Source organism: Theobroma umbraticum, unplaced genomic scaffold (assembly GCF_002168275.2).
Source record: "Theobroma umbraticum cultivar Fairchild unplaced genomic scaffold, ASM216827v3 scaffold_12.0, whole genome shotgun sequence".
Taxonomy (NCBI): Eukaryota; Viridiplantae; Streptophyta; class Magnoliopsida; order Malvales; family Malvaceae; genus Theobroma; species Theobroma umbraticum.
In genome coordinates this window covers 583,169-604,282 of record NW_018397272.1, presented here as the reverse complement: position 1 = coordinate 604,282, position 21,114 = coordinate 583,169, and the positions used below count along the sequence as shown (strand labels likewise).

Below are 21,114 nucleotides of genomic sequence, written 5' to 3'. Positions count from 1 at the left end.
GGAATAGGGAGAAAGGTGGCCTTGTTGAACATTTGGGATGGCACACCAAGTAGGAGTGGGGGAATGGTGGAGTGATTATAGGGAAGTGCTATGTAATTAGGTTGAGCAATGTTTAATTTTGTAATTTTGAGTGTTATGCCATTTCTTAAAATTGCGCATAGGCTTTAAAATTGCAGTTCTCTTTTGTACATTTGATTGGAGTTTAACATTGCTTTCTCCTTTCAGTGAAGCATCCTAAATTTTAAAAAAAAAACAATGATATTATATATATATATTGCAAAGCAATGTAATATAATATTTATGATATAGAAAAATTTTCTACTTCATGTATGAAACAAAGAACAAAGGAGGAATATATATAATGTGATTTTAACATAGGCTTATTGGCAGGGACCAGGTGTTTAGATTGGCAGCTACACACATGCTCACAAAGCTGCACTAATATTTAAAATGATTAAGAGCTTTTGTCATACAATGGACACAGCATATTGTTCATTTAAGATGCACTGAAAAATATAATGAAAAAGGAATATAGATAAATTAAATCAGACTCAAATTTTTAAATTGTAGGGAGAGCTGTTATAATTGAGCTTAAGAAAAGAAAGGCATCACAAAACCAAAAACTTCAAAGATAGAGCAAAGTATATATTTGTAACTTCATTTTCATTAAGCTTTAATAAAAGCTTATATACACATAATACATGCATTGCACTTGTAATGGCATGCAAAACAAGTGTTAGACATAAACTTATATAACAACATACAAGCATACATGGACAACAAGAGATGACAGCAAGCATAATTACAAACTACAAGTACAACAAATCAAAATGCATTCAAATATTTTGACTTGTTGACTTCATGCAAACATTAGTACTTAACATTTCTCCTTAATGCTTTTATCTTGGACATTCAGCATGCTTCTAAGATTTTCAAATCTCGGCTTTGGCAGTATCTTGGTCATTATATCAGCTAGTTGTTGATCTGAAGTGCAGTGTTGAACTAATACTTCACCATTCTTTTCTACATCTCTGATAGCATGATACTTAACATGTATGTGTTTTGTTTTACCATGGAAAACTGAATTCTTGGTCAATGTAATGGCTGACTTCTTATCTACCAGAAGAACAGTAGGCTTGCTTTGAATAAGACTTGGATTAGTAAGGATTTTTCTTAGCCATATGGCTTGATTAAAAGCTTCAGCTATTGAAATGTATTCTACTTCAGTAGTGGATTGAGCAACAAGAGATTGCTTGTGAGAGTTCCAAGAGAAAACTCCATTCCCAAATGAGAAAATAAACCCATATGAGCTTTTAGAGTCATCTACATTGCCTGCCCAATCACTATCAAAACATCCAATAAGATTGATATCAGATTTGTCAGTGAAATGTATTGCAAGGCTTTGAGTACCTTTCAAGTATTTAATGATACGTTTAGCACCAGCAAAATGAAGATTGGAAGGCTTTTGTATAAATCGTGACATCAGACTAATAAAAAACATAATATTTGGTCAAGAAGTGTAGATATAAAGTAAACCCCCAATCAAGCTTCTATAATTGGAAAGGTCATTAAGCTTACTTCCTTTGTTGGTGGAGTATTTTTCATTGACAAGGAGAATAGTCAATGAAGGTTTACGTTGATCCATGTGAAATCTCCTTAGAACTTTAGCAATATAGCTTTTCTGTGAAAGTCCAATTCCATCAAAGGATTGATTAATTTCAAGCCCTTAAAATTAACTCATAAGTCCAAGGTCTATCATGTCAAACTCAAACTGCAATTTTTTTAAAAAAATTTTGTACCAAGATGTCATCTTCACCTTTATCAACAAGTCACCACATAGATGGATACAATCAAATATGAGTGATCCTTGGAGCTAAAGTATACCAAATAGCATCATTGCAACTCTTGGCAAAGTTTTGCTTGATCAAATACTTATTAGTTCTGTTGTACCAGGCTCGAGGAGCCTGCTTTAATCCATGCATTGCCTTGTGTAACTTGTAGACTTGATTTTGACCAGGCAATAACTCAAAAACATCAGGCTTCTCAACATATATTTTTTCATCTAAGACCCTATTCAAGAAGGCTGATTTAATATCGAAGTGATAAACTGTCCAACCAAATGTTGCAGACAAGGCAAGTAACAATCGAGCTGTGTCAAAATGAGTAATAGGAGCATATGTCTCCATATAATCTATGCCTGGTAATTGACTAAAACTTTTAGTTACTAGATGTGCTTTGTCCTTGTTGACACTACCATTAGGATTAAGCTTCCTTTTGAATACCTATTTGAGTCCAATCATATGATGATTATGAGGTCTATCTACCAAACTCTAAGTCTTGTTCTTGTTTGTCATTGCCAATTCTACTCGTAATGCTTCATACCACTCAGGGAATTACGAAGCTTCAGTAAAGTTGCAATGTTCATTAATGGCAACAAGACTTCTAAGGTAAACATCATAGATAGATCGTGTGCCTCTGACAGGCTCATCATCAAAGTTATCATCAGCATCTACATCATCAGTATTTAACTCATTTTTTAGCACATTAACTTTTGCAATAATGTGACCTAAAACATTTCCTATAAAAATAGATTGCATATTCCAATTCCAGCTAGAATTTTCATCAAAGGCAACATTTCTACTGAGAATAACTTTATCAGTTTTAGGTAAGTAAATGCGATAAGCTTTAGATTGATTATTATACCCAATAAAAATACCTCTAGTAGCTTTTTGTTGGAGCTTGTCACATTGAGCTTGAAGCACATGTAAGTAACATAAGCAAGCAACTATTCTTAGATGATCCACATTTGGTCTATATCCATGCCAAGCTTCAAATGGTGTTTTATTCATCAAAACATGTGTGGGAAGTAGATTAAGCAAATACACAGCTGTGTTTGCAGCTTCTACTTAGAATTTCTTAGGCAAATTTGTCTTGAAAAGTAAGCACCTAAACATTTCAATGATAGTCTTGTTTTTTCTCTTACTCACACCATTTTGCTGAGGCAAATAAGGTGCAGTTAGTTGATAAAGGATTCCTATTCTGTTGAGAAAATTAGTGAACTCTCTAGAGTTATATTCACTTGCATTATAGACTTCAAGGTCTTCATTTTATAACCAGTTTCAAGCTTAACTTTAGCTTTGAAAGTGAGGGAAAATTCAAACACTGGAGATTTTGCCTTCATGAAGTATACCCAACAGAACTTGGACATGTCATCAATAAAGATCAAATAGTATTTTCTGCCAGATAAAGATTCGACTCTCATAGGGCCCCCAACATTTGAATGAATCAATTCAAGTTTGTTTTTACCTTTGTTTTTAGATGCATTAGGGTAGGGCTTTTTGGATATTTTCCTTAGCTATAAACACTGCAGACTCCACCTTTGTTAAATAACTTGGGCAAATTTTCAAGCAAATAAAAGGAACTTACTTGGCTAAGTGAGGTGTAGTTGCAGTGCCCAAGTCTTTTATGCCAGAGATTATCTTCATCTTCATCAGATTATGTAGCCTACACTCAGATTTCTTTCAAATGTAAAGAGAAACATCTATTTCTCATTGGAATGGTCATAAGATATTCTTCACTAGGATCAAATATTGTGCATGCCAAGTCTTTGAAAAGCAAGACAAATGAGTTTGCCACCATCTGTCCAATGCTTAACAAATTCTAGGTTATAAAAGGAACTAAGAGAACTTCATAAATATATCTGAACCCCAATAGAGATTTCACTCTTATAGTGCCTTTACCCATTGCATGAAGATAAACTCCATTACCTATTTTTACTCTTAACTTATAGTCTTTGTCCAAACTGATAAACTCAACTTCAGAGGGAGTCATATGGTTCTAGCATTCACTGTCAAGAAGCCACGAACAGAGTTGCTTCTACTACTTAAGCTTTGTCATTCATTTGTGGAGTTTTTTCTTGAAAAGTTGGTTTATTTTTACAAACCTTGTCAACAGGACCAAGTTGATTACATATCTTACACTTAGCATCAAGTTTAAACCAATAATTTTCTTCAAGATGATTCCATTTCTTACAAAAAGAGCATACCTTAAACTTATTCTTTTCGTAAGAATGCTGCTCTACATGAGAGAATTTTCTATCCTTCTCTCTAGAATTTTTCTTGGTAAATATCTCTACAGAGGCTTTACCTTTGTCTTTAGCAAGCAAGGCTTTCTCCATAGAACTTTCATCTCTAGCTGATATTCTTAATTTTGCTACTTGCAAAGCACTGACAATTTCTGTAGCTGAGATGTCAGGCAAATCTATTGATTGTAACAAGGAAGCTATTATAGCTTTAAACTTCCCTGGTACACTATTGGAAATTTTTTAGCTACTCAAACCTCTTTAAGCTCTTCTCCAAACAATTTTATCTCATTAACAAGTTTGAGTAATTGATCTACGTACTCTTTCACTAGCTGATTCTCCTTAATGCACATCAAATCGAAGTGCCTTCTCAAGTTTTTTGCTTGCATGTGTCTTGTCCTAGATGTCCCAACAAATTCTTCTTGTAATTTGTTCAAGCAGCTTTTGTTGTCTTACACTTCATAATTCTGCTAAAAATATCTTCTGATACAGCAGATTTAATAAATGAGAGTGTCATGAACTTCTTTGCAATCTATTCTTCATATCGCTTGGCATATGCAGCATAAGCATTTTCTCTCGATACTTGAGGCTCAACATCTTATTCTACAACATTCCACAAATTATAGCCTTTCAAATACATCTTCATTCTCATGGCCCATACATCATAATTCGAGCCATCGAAGATTGGAGGAGGCTGTTGGGTTGTATTAGGTGTTGTTATTGTGATAGTGGACTAAACTAGAAAACAAGGGGTTATAGAAGGCCACTAAGAACTCAAGCAATAACTATTCTTAAAGTAATTTAAAACAAAACAACATAAAATTTAATTAAAATAACTTAAATTAATCACTTAACAAGTAATCAAACTTAAATTAGAAAAATACCTAGCTAAAATACTAAAATTTGAAACTAAAATTTCAAAGATCTAGCTGTTTAAGGCCCCAAAATATATCAAAATAATTCTATTATATAGAGTTATTATGGACTTCATGCAAACATTAGTAACTTAAGAAAAGCAAAGGCAAAGAAGGCTCACCAAGAAACAAGAACACTATAGCTCAGTCGTTTTCATTTTAGCAGTAAATATATATATATAGATATATATACAAGCAGAGTTCAATTGTTCGTCAACTGCCTTATCTGCTACAAGTACAATGTTTGTTAATATGAAAGCACGCAAAACATCCTAACGAAAACACATCAAATGTAAATACAAACGTCTTCTTCAAAGGCATGGATACTCATCAAAAGGCTATAAAACCCAAAAGATTAGTTTAAGCTAATGAACTAACACTATAGGGCAGAAACATGAGTGAAATGAGGCATGGTAGCAGAGTCATCCCTACTTAAAACACAGGTGAAGATAACTTCAGATGCTAGAACTTTTAAATTTACACTAATTGAAATTTTCTTTTGGTGACAAATCTTTACCCATCTAAGAATACATAAAGTAGAAATGACATACAAGAAATAGAAATACTACTTGAAATAAATATGAATTAGAGTTTGATTTGACGATAAAATAAATTTGTAAAAAACAAAAAAAAATAGCTTAAACTAGATTATGAACTTAAAAAATTTATACGAAAACCTTATATTCTAGGAAAATTCATTTCTCATCCTTTTTCTGCAGAATTTTTTCACAAGGAAAAATTGTTGCTTTTGTCTTTTCTTTTTAGTTAAAACTTGCAATATTGTCTTACAGATTCCATGTCCTGCACGTCTGATATCAGTCATAATTTAGTTACCTCAGCATTGGGAACACACTTGAAAAGTGTTTTTGTTTTAAAAAAAGACATGGACGTAGTTTTTTTCTATTACTTCTCTAGTAGACAGAATGTGATTTATATGGGAAGAGTCATCCTTATTAAATTGTTTACTGTTCCATGCAAAGCTCATGCCTAGAATCTTTTTCTTAATGAATAAGACAAGTGGCTTCATGTGTGAATGGTGAAGGTTACATCCATTTAACAATTACAAAAGGTAATAGAACTGTGGGATTAAGGTCCCTACTTTACCTTTTAAAGAAATGAGAAACAATAGACTTAATATCCAAAAGCTAACCATTCCAATTTCTGTATAAAAGACTAAAGTATTGAGAGCTTTCAAAAAGCTTATATTATAAGTTGGACTGAACAAAACTTGGGTAATGCTTACGAAAATTCTATGGAATTTCCTTGTGGCTCAAAAATACAAATGCAACTTCTAGTTGATTTTTGTCAACTATATAACATAACTTAGCCCAAAAGTAGAGTGTTTCCAACCCAATAGTGACTTGAAAAGAGGATGGAAAGATGATGATTTGACAGTCATGGGATCAAATCGGATCAAGCATTGTTGGCTTGATGTTTGCTTTAGCTACAATAAAATAGTTCTTTTCCTCATCAACTTCTAGTCAATCTTGAACAGTATGTTTTAGCCACCCTTCAATACCTCTCTTTTTTCCAAAAGTTGGTGATAGTCACTAATTTACATTTCAAAGCAATGAGAACCAATAGACTTAATTTTCAAAAGCTAACCTTTCCATTTCTATATTAAGGACTAAAATATTGAGAGCCGTCAAAAAGCCTAAAATGGGAGTTGGAATGAACAAAACTTGGGTAATGCTGATGACTTTTCTGAGGAATTTCTTGTGGCCTCAGGATAAAAACATAATTTCGAGTTGCTTTTTTTCAACTATATAACATAACTTATATAAAGAGTAAAGTGTTTCTTACCTAATAGTGTCATGAAAGGAGAATAGAAAGATGATGATAGGGGAGTCTTGGGCTTAAATAGGATCAAGCATCGCTGGCTTAATGTTTGCTTTACCTTCACTAAAACAGTTTTTTCCTCATCAACTTCTTGTCACTCTTGAATAGTTTGTTTTAGCCACCTTTCAACAATTTTCTTTGTCCAAAAGTTTTGTGATAGGTTAGCTTTATCTCACCCTATATCAAGATCACATTTCTTGAATACTCTGGTTACTAGAGCAACCAAGCCTACACTGCCATTGAAACATATATTGGGGCTAAATCAACCACCAAAGTTGTGCAGCTCAAAGGTAACCTGGTGAGAAATAGCAAAGCTCTTGTCTTGACAAGAGCTAACAGGAAGGTCTCTGATGGATTTGTTGGGGTGAAGGTCTAGTGGGCTTTAGGCCCTTTTGCTTTTGCTAGTTTTGGGGACAATGATTACTAGCTCATCTTTCATAGACGTCACCACGATTTGATAATAGGGCCGTAAATGGATTATGTTCAGCAAGAAGGTATGGCAATTGAGGCCAAGAATAAGCAGAGAAGGCTTTATATCAATAATCTTGGTAAGAACTAGAGTTCTTACAAGATGAACTTGTGGAGTGACATAGATTTTGAGAACCCAGCGACCTTTTAGACATTGGCAATGGAACCTAAGAAGGAGGAAATCATCAACTACCTAGTGACATTTAGTAAAGGACAAGAGTAGGATAACAATCTTAGGAAGAATTGGAAATTGGATATCTCTTCTATGGTCCACTTAGAACTAGTAACTCAACTATGAGTGCAGCCACGGCTAATATTTTGAATTATGATATTTATGATCTTGAGTTTGTTTGTATATGCCCATGAGCTAATTGAATTGGTCAAGGAATATATGTTGTCATTTAATGCATACTTAATCACATAACTATACGTGATAAAAGTTTTCTTTTATGTTAGTGCAATAATAAAGAGTTATTGAGTACTAATTGGATGAAGCCCATAGAACATAAAAGCCTTGCAAGAGAATCATAAAGTTGTTACAATTATGAGATCACTATACTTTAAAGCCATACTTCTAAAATTATTCCTGGTCATTGTATTGTCATGACAGGGCATTGACAATGTTCAAAGAGTAGCACATGTTAAGCCTCCTTACTTGGGAAATAAGCAATCGATCTCATAGATTGAAGTATATGTGATATTTGAGGATAACATGTTGGTGCTTGTTAAAGAACAAGTTCACTAAACATGACTTGCTATGAGAACTCCATTTGGTATTTCATTCAAGTGTCTATAGAGTATGTTCTCATGTGATAGTTGTGCAACTAGTCCTTGACTTAAGACACTGAGTCATCTTGTATGGGGAATGACATACTTTAATTTTACCACTACAGGTTTGGAGGCAACCAAATGCCTAAAAAAGGTGTTTTTAGGTATGCCATAAATCATGTGAAGGTGAATGAATGGTCAATAGAGGGTTCATCATCCCAAGTGATATGAAGGGATGTATCTCACTTGTTTTCAATTCTTGATTAACTTGTATAAAGTCTTTGGCCAAAGCATGATGAATTCAAGGAAAATTAATTTCCTAAATTCATAAGGTTGGTCATAAATTGTGAGAACTAATATGGAATGTTATAAGTAGACACTAAGTCATGCTTTATGACATACTCGGGATATTTGATGGAAGGACCGTATTGCACTGAGAGGTTTGTCACTGAAAGGCTTTTATCTAATTCTTTAATTGACTCTCTAACATTTGGGTGACCATGATGTATTGCTAGATGCCACTCATGACTTATAAATATAAATCGATTATCAAATTGTTATTTGATTAGGATTTATATTTATTGCTAACATGTTAGAAGCCTAATGGGTTACACACATTAAGTGATATGATTGAGATTAAATAAGGATAATCAATTAAGTTGGACTTAATTGGAATAGACTAAAATAAAGGAAAAAATTAATTAACTTTACAAAGACTTAATTAAATTCAAATACAACTATTGTATCTAGGGCTACAACTTAGTTTGGCTATATAAATATGTTATGTTAGCAAACTAAAACTCTAAGCGTCTAGCCGCTTCTCAAACGTTTCAGAAAATAAGAAAACAAAAGTAGTTTTCTTTGTATGACAAAGATAGAATTCGGCAAGAATTTGTGCTCTTTTTGTTTTAGAAACAAAACTTGCTAACACAAGTAAAAATTCTATTATTGAGAAGGTCTTTTTTGGTCACTATGTGGATTACTATTAGAGGCCAAATACTTGAATGGCTGAAGATTTACCAAATCCTAAAGGTGAAGAGGCTAAGATTTTGATTTACTTGGCTCTTATTTACGATATCTAAAGCAAGGTATGTACCTCTTAAACTTATGAATGTTTATAATTAATTAAAAAATTAAACGAAAAACACAAATATTTGTTTTATAGGATTCGACTGTTTCTCTAATTAAATGTTAGTTTATATGAATTCAATATGATAATCAATTGTTATTTAGTTCTAAGTAATCTTAATTTAGATATTTTATCTTTTTAAGAATGCACCTTAACTAAATCTATTCATAATCTTATTATGAATTCATTGAGTTATGACTCAATTTTATCTAAGTCATCTCATTAATTTCCTTTTTTATTCTTAAACAAAAGAAAAATAATCTCTCAATGCTCTTATGACTTAGTATTGATTATCATGCATGCAAGATTATACTTACGGATAAATAATTTAGAACAATTTTAAAATAAAATGAGATGTAATGTAAATATATAAATATATATATAAGCTAAGCCTCTCATGCTAGCAAAATATAAATCTATATTTCCTAAACATAAAAATAAAATATTCAGCCATAGGCCTAAAACCATAACATCTCATCTTGGCAATCATGTCATGAAAACATTCAATATTCTAAAATTATTTATTGTTCCACAATTTAATATAGGCCAATAAGCTTGATCACCGTCAATTGAGGTTGTTACCTTCATGGTCCTATTCTTTACTGCTCCTTGTCATCAGTTCCTTCAATATATCATACTTAATAAAACCTTTAATAAAGAGAAAGGTATCATATACCAAGTAGTGAAAAATAAATCATCATTTGATTCATACCTGATGTGAAAGCTTCCTTTTGTTTCTTTGCTTTGATGGATTCAAGATAATCCTTGCAATTGAGCTTCCAATGCCTTAATTTGTCATTCTATTGGTCCTTCTTTACTCCTCTAATAGGATTCATATCTTTTGAAGTTAATGCCTTTTCACCTTTGTATTTTTTAAAAAAATTTCTTTTTTTATTTTTTTTTCTTAAAAAAACAAGATGAACTAAAGGTTTCTCCTTTGCAATGGTGTTCTCAGCCTATGTGACAATATTTAATAAGCTCGATAGGTTCATCTCAATCTTGTTCGTGTTAAAATTCAACACAAATTGTGAATAGCTTTTCGACAATGAAGAAAGCAAAAGGTCTATGCTCAAATCATGATCTATGGTCTAACCTAACTACTCGAGTCGAGTGATATATCCTATTATCTTTAACACATGAAACCTTACTAGGCTTCCTTCAAACATCTTACATTAGAACAATTCCCTTAACATGTCAAATCTCCCTATGTTACTTTCCTTATCAAACATTTCTCCAAGGTTTAGGATAAAATCCAAGGCATTCGTAGCTTCATGTTGCTTTTGAAGATATTGAGCTACACTAGCCAACATCACACATATGGCTTGATTGAGATCATCCATATACACTCTAGAAGGCTCTTTTTTGTCATTTATAGCATCATCGCTAGGTTCTTCAAGAATAGGACCATCTAGGACATATGCCTTTTTCTCTTGTTTCAAGAAAATCTTGATATTGTGAAACTAGTCAAAAAATTTTAGGCTTGTCAACTTGTTTGCATCAAGTATGCTTTTAAGTGACAAACTGTTTGTCATGATCAATTTATATCTTATATAAACAAACATATATAGAGCTTAGTTATTAATGCAAATTATGTAATCAAAAAAACAAGATTTTAGAATCTTATATGATTATTGTCAATATTTTATCAAAATAATAACCTTTCCCCCCACCATGACCTCGAGTGACTCAACAAGCCATAATGAAACTAATTAAGTAGATAACGTAGCATACCAATTGTATCTTATACAACTCCTAAATCAGTTAGGTGACAACTCCGAGTGTAAATGTATCATATACATTTTGCCTAACTATGCCTCTAATACTATGCGGTCATGTGTGACACATCCAAATAACATAGTTTTAATTGAGTAAGACCAACCAATAACTCAAATGTACTCATGTAAAAGTTTAGTCTTGAGTGACTCAACAAACCTTCAATTAAAAGAGTAGCCCGGTTATCTTGTTATATGGTGGAAGGTAACTTTTTGACTCAATATATTAATGAGAGATTTTATTTATTAATTCATTAATAAAGGTCTCATTGATTTCACGTTGTTGATATGCATAGCATTTATCACATTTCGCATATATCATCTATATATATTGAAAATAAATCTGTTACACACCAATTACTAGGATGATTATGGACGTTATTAATTTTAATTTTCTAGAGCCATTAAGGAATTAGTTAGTCAAATTCATAGAGGATTTTACTAGCAACATCTTCAAGATTTGCTTGTAATCTCTTTAAATCTTTATAACGCCTTTGGATCTCCATTTTCAAGATACAAAAAATTTTCTATCTAACCCTAATTTTACACTTTGATGTAACTAATTTCATTTTATAATCAAGAAACCTCGAGTTACATTGGAGAGGAGTTAAGTGAGAAAAGAATTTTACAACCTAGAGAAAATAGAGATAAGGCAAGGTATGCAGACCCTGTTTTAAAATAAATACCATGAGAAATCAATTTAATCATCCATAATCTAATCTTCTAAGGTCTAAGTCCATAATCATCCTAAATAAATGCAAGTTCAATATCATTCGGTGATCTTGTGTATTATTTCAGAAAAGCGTCAATTAACTCACTTAAAGCGTTAGGCTCAAATTAATTGATATTATTTTATTTCAATTTAGTGTTTAAGAAATTCTCATTTTCAAAACACTTAAAGTAAACATTTTACTCTTTTGCTAAAATAGAAATTCATTGAAATAAGACTTTTCATTTTAATTCTTTCCATAATTAAAACTCCTTTTAATTTTGAAATTAATTATGGAAACCTCTTTATATTAGGTAAGGTTCAAAAAATATATCTAAGACACCATTTTAATTTCTAACTTTTAGAACATGGATTAGTTTTCTAAACTGTATCTTATTCAAGTTACCTAAATGGTGACTTAACAAATTTTGAAAACTTCTAGTCAAGCCAAAATTTTAAGAAAAGTTCAACGTCATCACATAACTTTAGGAATTTCTTTTAAAGTAAGAAACTATTTCCTATGAATTTTTCAAATTAAAATGCTATCCTTAATTTTAGAAATTTCTTTTAAAGTAGGAAACAATTTTCTATTCTTTATGAATCACCCAAAATTAAAATTCTATCCTTAATTTTGGAAATTACTTTTAAGTAGGAAACAATTTCCTATTTTTTATGAATCACCCAAAATTAAAATAGATGGCATTTAAGTGCTCTTAAAACTCCATAAATCATAAGTCAAACTCATGAAAAAGCTACTGAGAATTTTCAGCAAGTGTGTTTAACAATTAAACACAAAATTCATAAAGAATTAAGCCATTAAAACTGATCACAGCTTCCTAAAATTTTTTGTATTGAATCTTTGTTATTTTGAAAATCGAAAACATGATTTTTATTAACCTTTTTTATACTAAATCAAGTTTGGTTGAAACATACAGTAATTTAGTTTGATCAAACTAATTTTTAACAATTAAAAACTACTCATAACACGTATCCAATATTAGCAAAAATAATCAGCACATTAATCTTCAAAACACCTCAAAACTATTTGGTTTTAACTTAGCTTTGAAAGGCTTTTAATTCATTCATTAAATCTTCATTTAAACATGGTTTTAAACCTTTTAAAATATGTTTTAGTAGATTAAACACATGCTGTCAAGATTTGAATTAAAATAGAAAATCAAATTTTAAAGAAAGCCTTCAAAACTGATATTTACTAAATCCACACACAAATCAATCCTATTGATTATCACCAAAAATAAGTATAAAACTTATATCAAACACATTAAACAAAGGCTTTGACCCCACTGTTGGGATTCAATCTCATGCTCAAACATAAAATTAAAAATATAACGCAGGAGAAAATAAACCATGCATTTAATCAAAGAAACAACCAAATCCTACAAGATAAATGTTTGTGTTTTTTATGTAATCTCAAAATTAATTATGAACATTCATAAGTTTAAGAGTTACATACCTTACTCTAGATATTGTAATCAAGAAGAGTCCATTAAATCGAGTAGGCTTGTGATGAAGCAAATGACTCAAAAATAAAATAAGACGGTCTGAAATCCTATAGTCGAAATCTTTGCTTCTTCACCTTTAGGATATGTCAAATCATCAACCAATCAAGTGTTTTGGCCTTGAATAGTAATCTGCACAGTGACCAAATAAGACCTTTTCAAAGATAGTATTTTACTTGTGGTAGCAAGTTTTGTTTCTAAAATAAAAAGACCAAAAGTTCTTGTCAAATCTTATTTTTATCAAAGAGAGAAAACTATTTGTCTTTTTCTTATTTGCATAAAACAGTTTAGAAGTAGCTGGAAGCTTAGAGTTTTGGTTAGGTAACATAACATATTTATATAGCTAAATTAAGTCGTAACCCTGAATACAGGAGTTGTATTTTAATTCAATTAAATCCTTATGACCTTAATTAATTTCTCACCTTATTTTGGTCTTTCCAATTAAGCCCAATTTAATTGATTATCCTCATTTAATCTCAATCATGTCACTTAATGTGTGTGACCTATTAGGCTTCTAATACATTGGTAATAAATATAAATCCAAATCAAATATCAATTTGACAATTTATTTATATTTATACATCATAAGTGGCATCTAGCAATATATCATAACCACCCAAGTATTAGAGAGTCAATTAAAGAATTTAACAAAACCTTTCAATAATAAGCCTCTCAATGCAATATAATCTTTTCATCAAATATCTCGAATATGTCATAAACCATGGTTTAGTGTCTACTTATGACATTTCATATTTGTTCTCTTAATTTATGACTAACGTTATGAATTTAAGAAACTAACTTTCCTCAAATTTATCATGCTTTAGCTAAAGACTTTATACAAGTTAATCAAGAATTGAAAATAAGTGAAATACATCCCCTTATATCACTTAGGGTGATGAATACTCTCTTAACCACTCATTCACCTTCGCATGCTTCATGGCATACTTAAAAACTATTGGTATATGCCCTTGAGCCATTTGGTTTGGTCAAGGAATATAAATTACCATTTAATGCATACTTAATCACATAACTATATGTGATGGAGGTTTTTTTTCATGTAAGTGCAATAAAAAGGAGTTATTAAGTACTAATTGGATGAAGCCCATGGAACATAAAAGCATTGTAAGAGAATTATAAAGTTATTATAATTATTAGATCACTATGCATCAAAGCTGCATTTTTAAAATTATTTGTAGTCATTATATTGTCAAAATGGGCCATTAACAATGCTTAAAGACTGGTACATGTTAAGCCTCTTTACTTGGAAAGTAAGCAATCGATCTTATAGATTGAAGTATATGAGATACTTAAGGATAACATGTGGATGCTTGTTAAAGAACAAGTTCATTGAACATAACTTGCTATGAGAACTCCATTTGATATTTCACTCAAATGTCTATGAAATATGTTCTCATATGATAGTCGTGCAACTAGTCCTTAGACTTAAGACACCAAGCCATTTTGTATGGGGAATAACATACTTTGATTTCACCTTTATGGGTCTAGAGGCAACCAAATGCCTAAACTGGGTATTTTTAGGTATGCCATGAAACATGTGAAGGTGAATGACTGGTCAAGAGAGGATTCATCACCCTAAGTGATATGAGGTTATATATCTCACTTGTTCTTAATTCTTGATTAACTTATATAAGTCTTTTGGCAAAGCATGATGAATTTGAGGAAAGTTAGTTTTTTAAATTCATAATGTTAGTCATAAATTATGAGAACTAGTATGAAATGTTATAAGTAAACATTGAGACACGCTTTATGTCATATCCGAGATATTTGATGAAAGGACAATATTGCACTAAAAGGCTTATCAATGAAGAGCTTTGTCAAATTTTTTACTTGACTCTCTAACATTTGGTAGTCATAATTTATTGTTAGATGCCGCTCATAATCTATAAGTATAAATCAATTATCAAATTGATATTTGATTAGGATTTATATTTATTGCCAACATGTTAGAAGCCTAATGGGTCACAGACATTAAGTGGTAAGATTATAATTAAACAAGGATAATCAAGTAAGTTGGACTTCATTGGAATAAACTAAAATAAAGTAAGAAATTAATTAAGTTCACAATGACTTAATTAAATTAAAATACAACTATTATATCTAGAGTTACAACTTAATTTGGCTATATAAATATATTATGTTAATAAACTAAAACTTTAAACCTCTAGCCACTTCTCAACCATTTCATAAAGTAAGAAAAGAAAAATAGCTTTCTTTGTTTGACAAAAATAAGATTCAATAAGAATTTTTGATCCTTTTGTTTTAGAAACAAAACTTGCTAACACAAGTAACATCCTACCTTTGAGAAGGACTTATTCGGTCACTGTATGGATTACCATTAGAGGCCAAACATTTGGGTGGCTAAAGATTTAACAAATCCTAAAGATGAAAAAGCAAAGATTTCGATTGCAAGATTTTAAACTGCCTTATTCTCTTTTCGGGTTTCTTTCTTCATCACAAGCCTTTTAGATCTAATTGGCTCTTGATTACGATATCTAGAGTAAGGAATGTAACTCTTAAACTTATAAGTGTTCATAATTAATTTAAAAGTTACATGAAAGATACAAACATTGATCTTATAGGATTCGATTGTTTCTCTGATTAAATACTAGTTTATTTTTCCTATGCATTATATTATTAATTCTTGATTAATTTCATGTTTGAGCATGACGTCGAATCCTAGCAAAAACACCTTGGTTAGGCATATGGTTGCCTTTAGACCTATAAAAGAGAAATCAAAATGTGTCATTCCCCATATAAGATAACTTGGTGTCTCAAGTCCAAGGACTAGTTACACGACTATCACATGATAATATATTGCATAGACACTTGAGTGAAATACCAAATGGAGTTCTTATAGTAGGTCATGTTCATTGAATTTGTTTTTTAATAAGCACCCACATGTTATCCTCAAGTATCCCATACACTTCAATCTATGAGATTAATAACTTACTTTCCAAGTTAGGAGGCTTAACATGTATCAGTCTTTGAGCATTATCAATGCCTTGTCGTGACAATATATTGACCAGAAATTATTTTAGGAACATGGGTTTTAGGCATAGTGATCTCATAATTGCAACAACTTTATGATTCTCTTACAAGGCCTTTATATTCCATGGGCTTTATCCAATTAATACTTAATAACTCTTTATCATTGTACTAACATGAAAAAAAACCTCTATCACATATTGTTATGCAATTAAGTATTCATTGAATGACAATATATGCCTTGATCAATTCAATTAACTCCCAAGGCATATACCAACAGTTTACTGGGACTACACACTCGTTAAGGTTGTCATGTTTTTGGTTTTACCATAAATTTACATGTGTTTTGAAACTCATGAAAAAGTCTCCAAAATCTTTTAAGCATGCATTTCTGCCAATAAGATGTACCCTTGCACTTGTAGGGCACACAAAACTGTGGTCCCAACTTGCATCTAGTCAGCATCAAGATCATGTTTTTGTTACTGTTAATAGACCACATACAGCAAATATTGGGTTCAAGAGTTTCTTTTTTTGGCCAAATTTGTATCAGTCATTTCATTTAATGACCTTTTCACCAGCTAACACTAAAAAGAGTTACTATGGATTTTGTCCAACTTAAATAAACTGGACAATGATCTTTTATTTATGGGAAATAGTAGTCTCACCTGTGAAAAGAAAAACAAAGGTAAATAGAAACAATAATTATGTAATGAGTTTCCATTTTTCTACTATTGGTTTTTGAAGATTGTTTTGTGTCCCTTTCACAAACAGCTTAGCAAGACCATCTGTAATTATTTGTGCATAGACCTGTCAATATGGGCTTAGCCCATCGGGCTGGCCTATATTTAATTAAAAATGGGGTGGGTTGGGTTATAAAATTTAAGCCCATATTAAATTCGGGCTTAAATGGGCTAGCCCATTTGGGTTAAGGGCTAACCCGGGTTGGGGCGGGTCAGCCCGGCGGGCCAAAAGAAAAAAGCTTTGTTTAATAATTTTTTGTAGCTGGCTGGTGGGTGGTGGGCTCATCCAACTTTTTATTCAAAAGTGCGCTCCAGAGTTGAGACTTTTTCATCGCCAGCAGCTCAGGCTCAGCCAAACCCACTAGTGAAAGTTGGAAACCGGAGCTGGCGACCCTCGAAAGTTTTCGTTCTTGTTGATTCTTCATTGCCATTTGTGCATGCAGTCAATCAGGTATCTGTCTCAGACTGTATTTTGATCTGTGTTTCCATTTCTCTTGAGGCGTGGGATCGTGTCTGGGTCTAAATCTGATGACAAAAGGAACTCTGCTTGCCCATCTGATGGGTGTTTACGTTTTTTTTTTCTTTCTTTTCGAATCATTTTTCAAAAATTGAAGAAACTGGATTTTATAGTATATTCTATCTGGAATATCTATGCCTGTTGGTTAAGGTTGTATGAGTCTCAAAATCCACTGTTTTAGCATGACAGTGGGTAAGCTCAATCTGCTTTTATTTCCTTTTATTTATCTATTGTTTTATTTTATTATTATTTTATCTTTGTTTCATTGTGTGTAAATATATTTGTGAATTCTTGGATCAATTAGTTGTGAATTGTTATTTTGAAATTTTGGATTAATCAGTTGTGAATTGTTGTTTGTAAATTATCGTTTGTTGGTCTAAATTTTTAATATTTTGTAATTATGTTTATGTTATTTGAAGGTGACGGTGATGGATCAATCAGTTGAAAATTGTATCAATTTAGATGATGATGCGAATATTTTGAATGAGAATGAAATCCCCTCCCAATCTCATGTATCCGAATCTAAACAGTTGAGTAAGAGGGTGAAAAAGGAAACTTCAAATGTTTGGAATTATTTCACTAAAACAGGCAAAAAGCAAGATGGAGTAGAAAGGGCAACTTGTAATGGATGTAAAATGGAGTATAAGGTTGGCTCTAAATCTGGTGGCTCTAATTATGGCACTTCACATTTACGTCGTCACATTGAAATTTGTAAATCCATTTCATATTTTAATCCACATCAAATGCTTTTGGATTATGAAGGGAGATTAAAGGCTAGAAAATTTGATCCTAGAATTTCACGTGACATGCTTGCTGAAGCCATAATTAAGCATGACTTGCCTTATGCTTTTGTTGAATATGATAAGATTATAGCTTGGGCTAAGTATGTAAATCCAGATATAGTCATGCATTCTAGAAACACTACTGTATCTGATGTTCAGAGAATTCATTTGAGAGAGAAAGAAAAACTTAAACAAGTCATGGCCAAGGTACCTAATAGAATTTGTTTAACTTCTGATGTATGGACAGCATCTACTTCTGAGGGCTATATTTGTTTGACTGTTCACTTTGTCAATGAAAATTGGAAGTTATGTAGCAAGTTACTCAACTTTTGTCGTATGCCGCCTCCACACACTGGAGTTGAATTAGCTGCCACTATATTTGATTGTTTGAAAGAATGGGGAATAGATAGAAAAATTTTCTCTCTTACTCTAGATAATGCTTCTGCTAATGATAACATGCAAGCTATCTTGAAAGGCCATCTTCAGTTGCAAAGTAGCTTGATTTGTGCTGGTGAATTTTTTCATGTGCGTTGTTGTGCTCATATATTAAATCTTATTGTTCAAGAGGGCTTGAAAGTAGTGAATGAAGCATTGTTTAAAATTAGGGAGAGTGTGAAATATGTAAAGGCATCGGATGGGAGGATGAAAAAGTTTCAAGAATGTGTTCAACACGTTGGTATTGATGCAGGTGTTGGGTTACGTTTAGACGTGTCAACTAGATGGAATTCAACATATTTGATGCTTGAAAGTGCAATCAAATATCGAAAAGCTTTTGCTAGCCTTCAATTTGTTGATAGAACTTATAAATATAATCCATCTGATGAGGAATGGGGGAGAGCAATGATAATTTGTGAATTCTTGGAGCCCTTTTATGAGACTACAAACTTGATATCCGGTTCTTCTTATCCAACTTCCAACTTGTATTTCATGCAAGTTTGGAAAATTGAATCGATTTTAAATGAGAATTTGTATGATGAAGATGAGGTTATCAAGGATATGTCTCAAAGGATGAAAATGAAATTTGACAAATATTGGAAAGATTATAGTGTAGTGCTTGCATTTGGAGCTATTCTTGACCCAAGGATGAAGCTTGATTTTTTAAAATTTTGCTATTCTAAGATTGATGCTTCTACTTGTCATGAAAAGTTAGAAAATGTGAAGACAAAGTTGTACGAGCTTTTTGAACAATATGCAAGCAACATTGGTGCATCAAGTACATCATCTCACTCAATGAGTAATTTGCCTAAGCAAGTCGAAAAGGGAACTAAACTCAAGGGATCAAAGATCTTTAGTGTAAGTTTTGTATCTTTCCTTAATCTTATTACATGAGAATTTATGTTACTTTATTTATGTTTTGATAATTTTTTTTTGTCAATGTATTTAAAAATGATAGGAGTTCAAAATGTTTCAAAATGAAACAATTTCTATTGCTGGAAAGTCTGAGTTGGATGTTTATTTGGATGAGGCAAAGCTTGATTATGAAGTGTTTGAAGACTTTGATGTACTTAATTATTGGAGGGACAATGCTAAGCGTTTTCCTGATCTTTCTGTTATGGCACGAGATGTATTGAGCATTCCGATTACTACAGTAGCATCAGAGTCTGCTTTTAGTATCGGTGGTCATGTTCTTACCAAGTTTAGAAGTTCCCTTCGTCATGAAAATGTTCAAATGCTTGTCTGCACGAAAAATTGGTTGCATGGCTTTTCTTTAGCTGCGGAAGGTATTGTTTATTTTATATATTTCAATATCTTTAATATTTCCTTGTTAAATTAATAATTTTAGTTAAAATTCAAACTCATTATATCTTTTTCTTTATGATAATGATATTAGATGATAATGATGAGGACTTGGAAACATCATTGCTGTCCAAAGAAGACTCAAATGTTTTTATTGCGGATGAAGATTGAGAAAAATATTAATTAATCTTGAAGTTTATGAATATTTGATTATATATTTATGTAGTTATGTTGATGGGATTGTAGTTTGTGTAATTGTATTAAAGATTGAAAATTTAAAATTTTATTTATGTTTGATGTATGTATATGTATACTTATTTATATTTGGTGTAATTATTTATTTGTTATATGTTTTTATTATTTAATTTATGAACTAAATCATAATATAGTTATATTTATTTTACTAAAATAATTTTTTTTTTGAAAAAAATGGGCTAGCCCGGCCCAACCCATGGGTTAGCAAGGGGTGGGTTGGGTTGAGGATTTTGTAGCCCATATAAAATATGGGCTGGCCCGTCCCAACCCATATTTTTTCAGCCCACAAGGGCTAGGGCCGGGTTGCCGGGCCGGCCCATATTGACAGGTCTATTTGTGCGTCCCTTATTATGTTTCACCACTAAGTAAAACTTCTCATGTAGGCTAATAAATGTCAACTCAATTTATCATAGTTTAAAAGAAAAAAATAAAAAGCGTAAGCAGTAAAAGTAAAAGATAGGGAAAAAAAAGGCATTTATATCTTGATTTCATCCATTGCCCATGTGTTTCATCACCATGTGAACGCATATATAGACAACAAACAAAGTCTAGTTCACGTAGCAGAAAACAATAAAAGGGTTATCAATAAAATCCCTAAACGAACATGAAGAATCAATTTTGAGTTAGATTAAGTGGCCCTAAACATATCATTATGTTCAAAGTTGTCTTAAATTTGATTCTTTGTTAGATCACCAATTGGAAAACACCAAATTGGCTTCAAAGTGTGTAATAACGTCACTGTCTTTAAGATTTTATTTGTGCCCACTGAGTGTATGCAAATAAGTTACAAGTAATAAACTTCAAAGATACAATAAAGTTCAGTGATTGATTGCATTTTGCATTGAAAAGGTCAATCCTTTGAACATTCACCGATGTA

At 31.8% G+C, this 21,114-nt stretch overlaps 1 pseudogene; it reads left to right on the top strand.

The window, feature by feature from the left end:
* Positions 1-6,828: 6,828 nt before the first annotated feature.
* The window catches only part of LOC110426841 (AAA-ATPase At3g28610-like), an 89,238-nt pseudogene continuing 74,952 nt past the window's right edge, over positions 6,829-21,114 (top strand).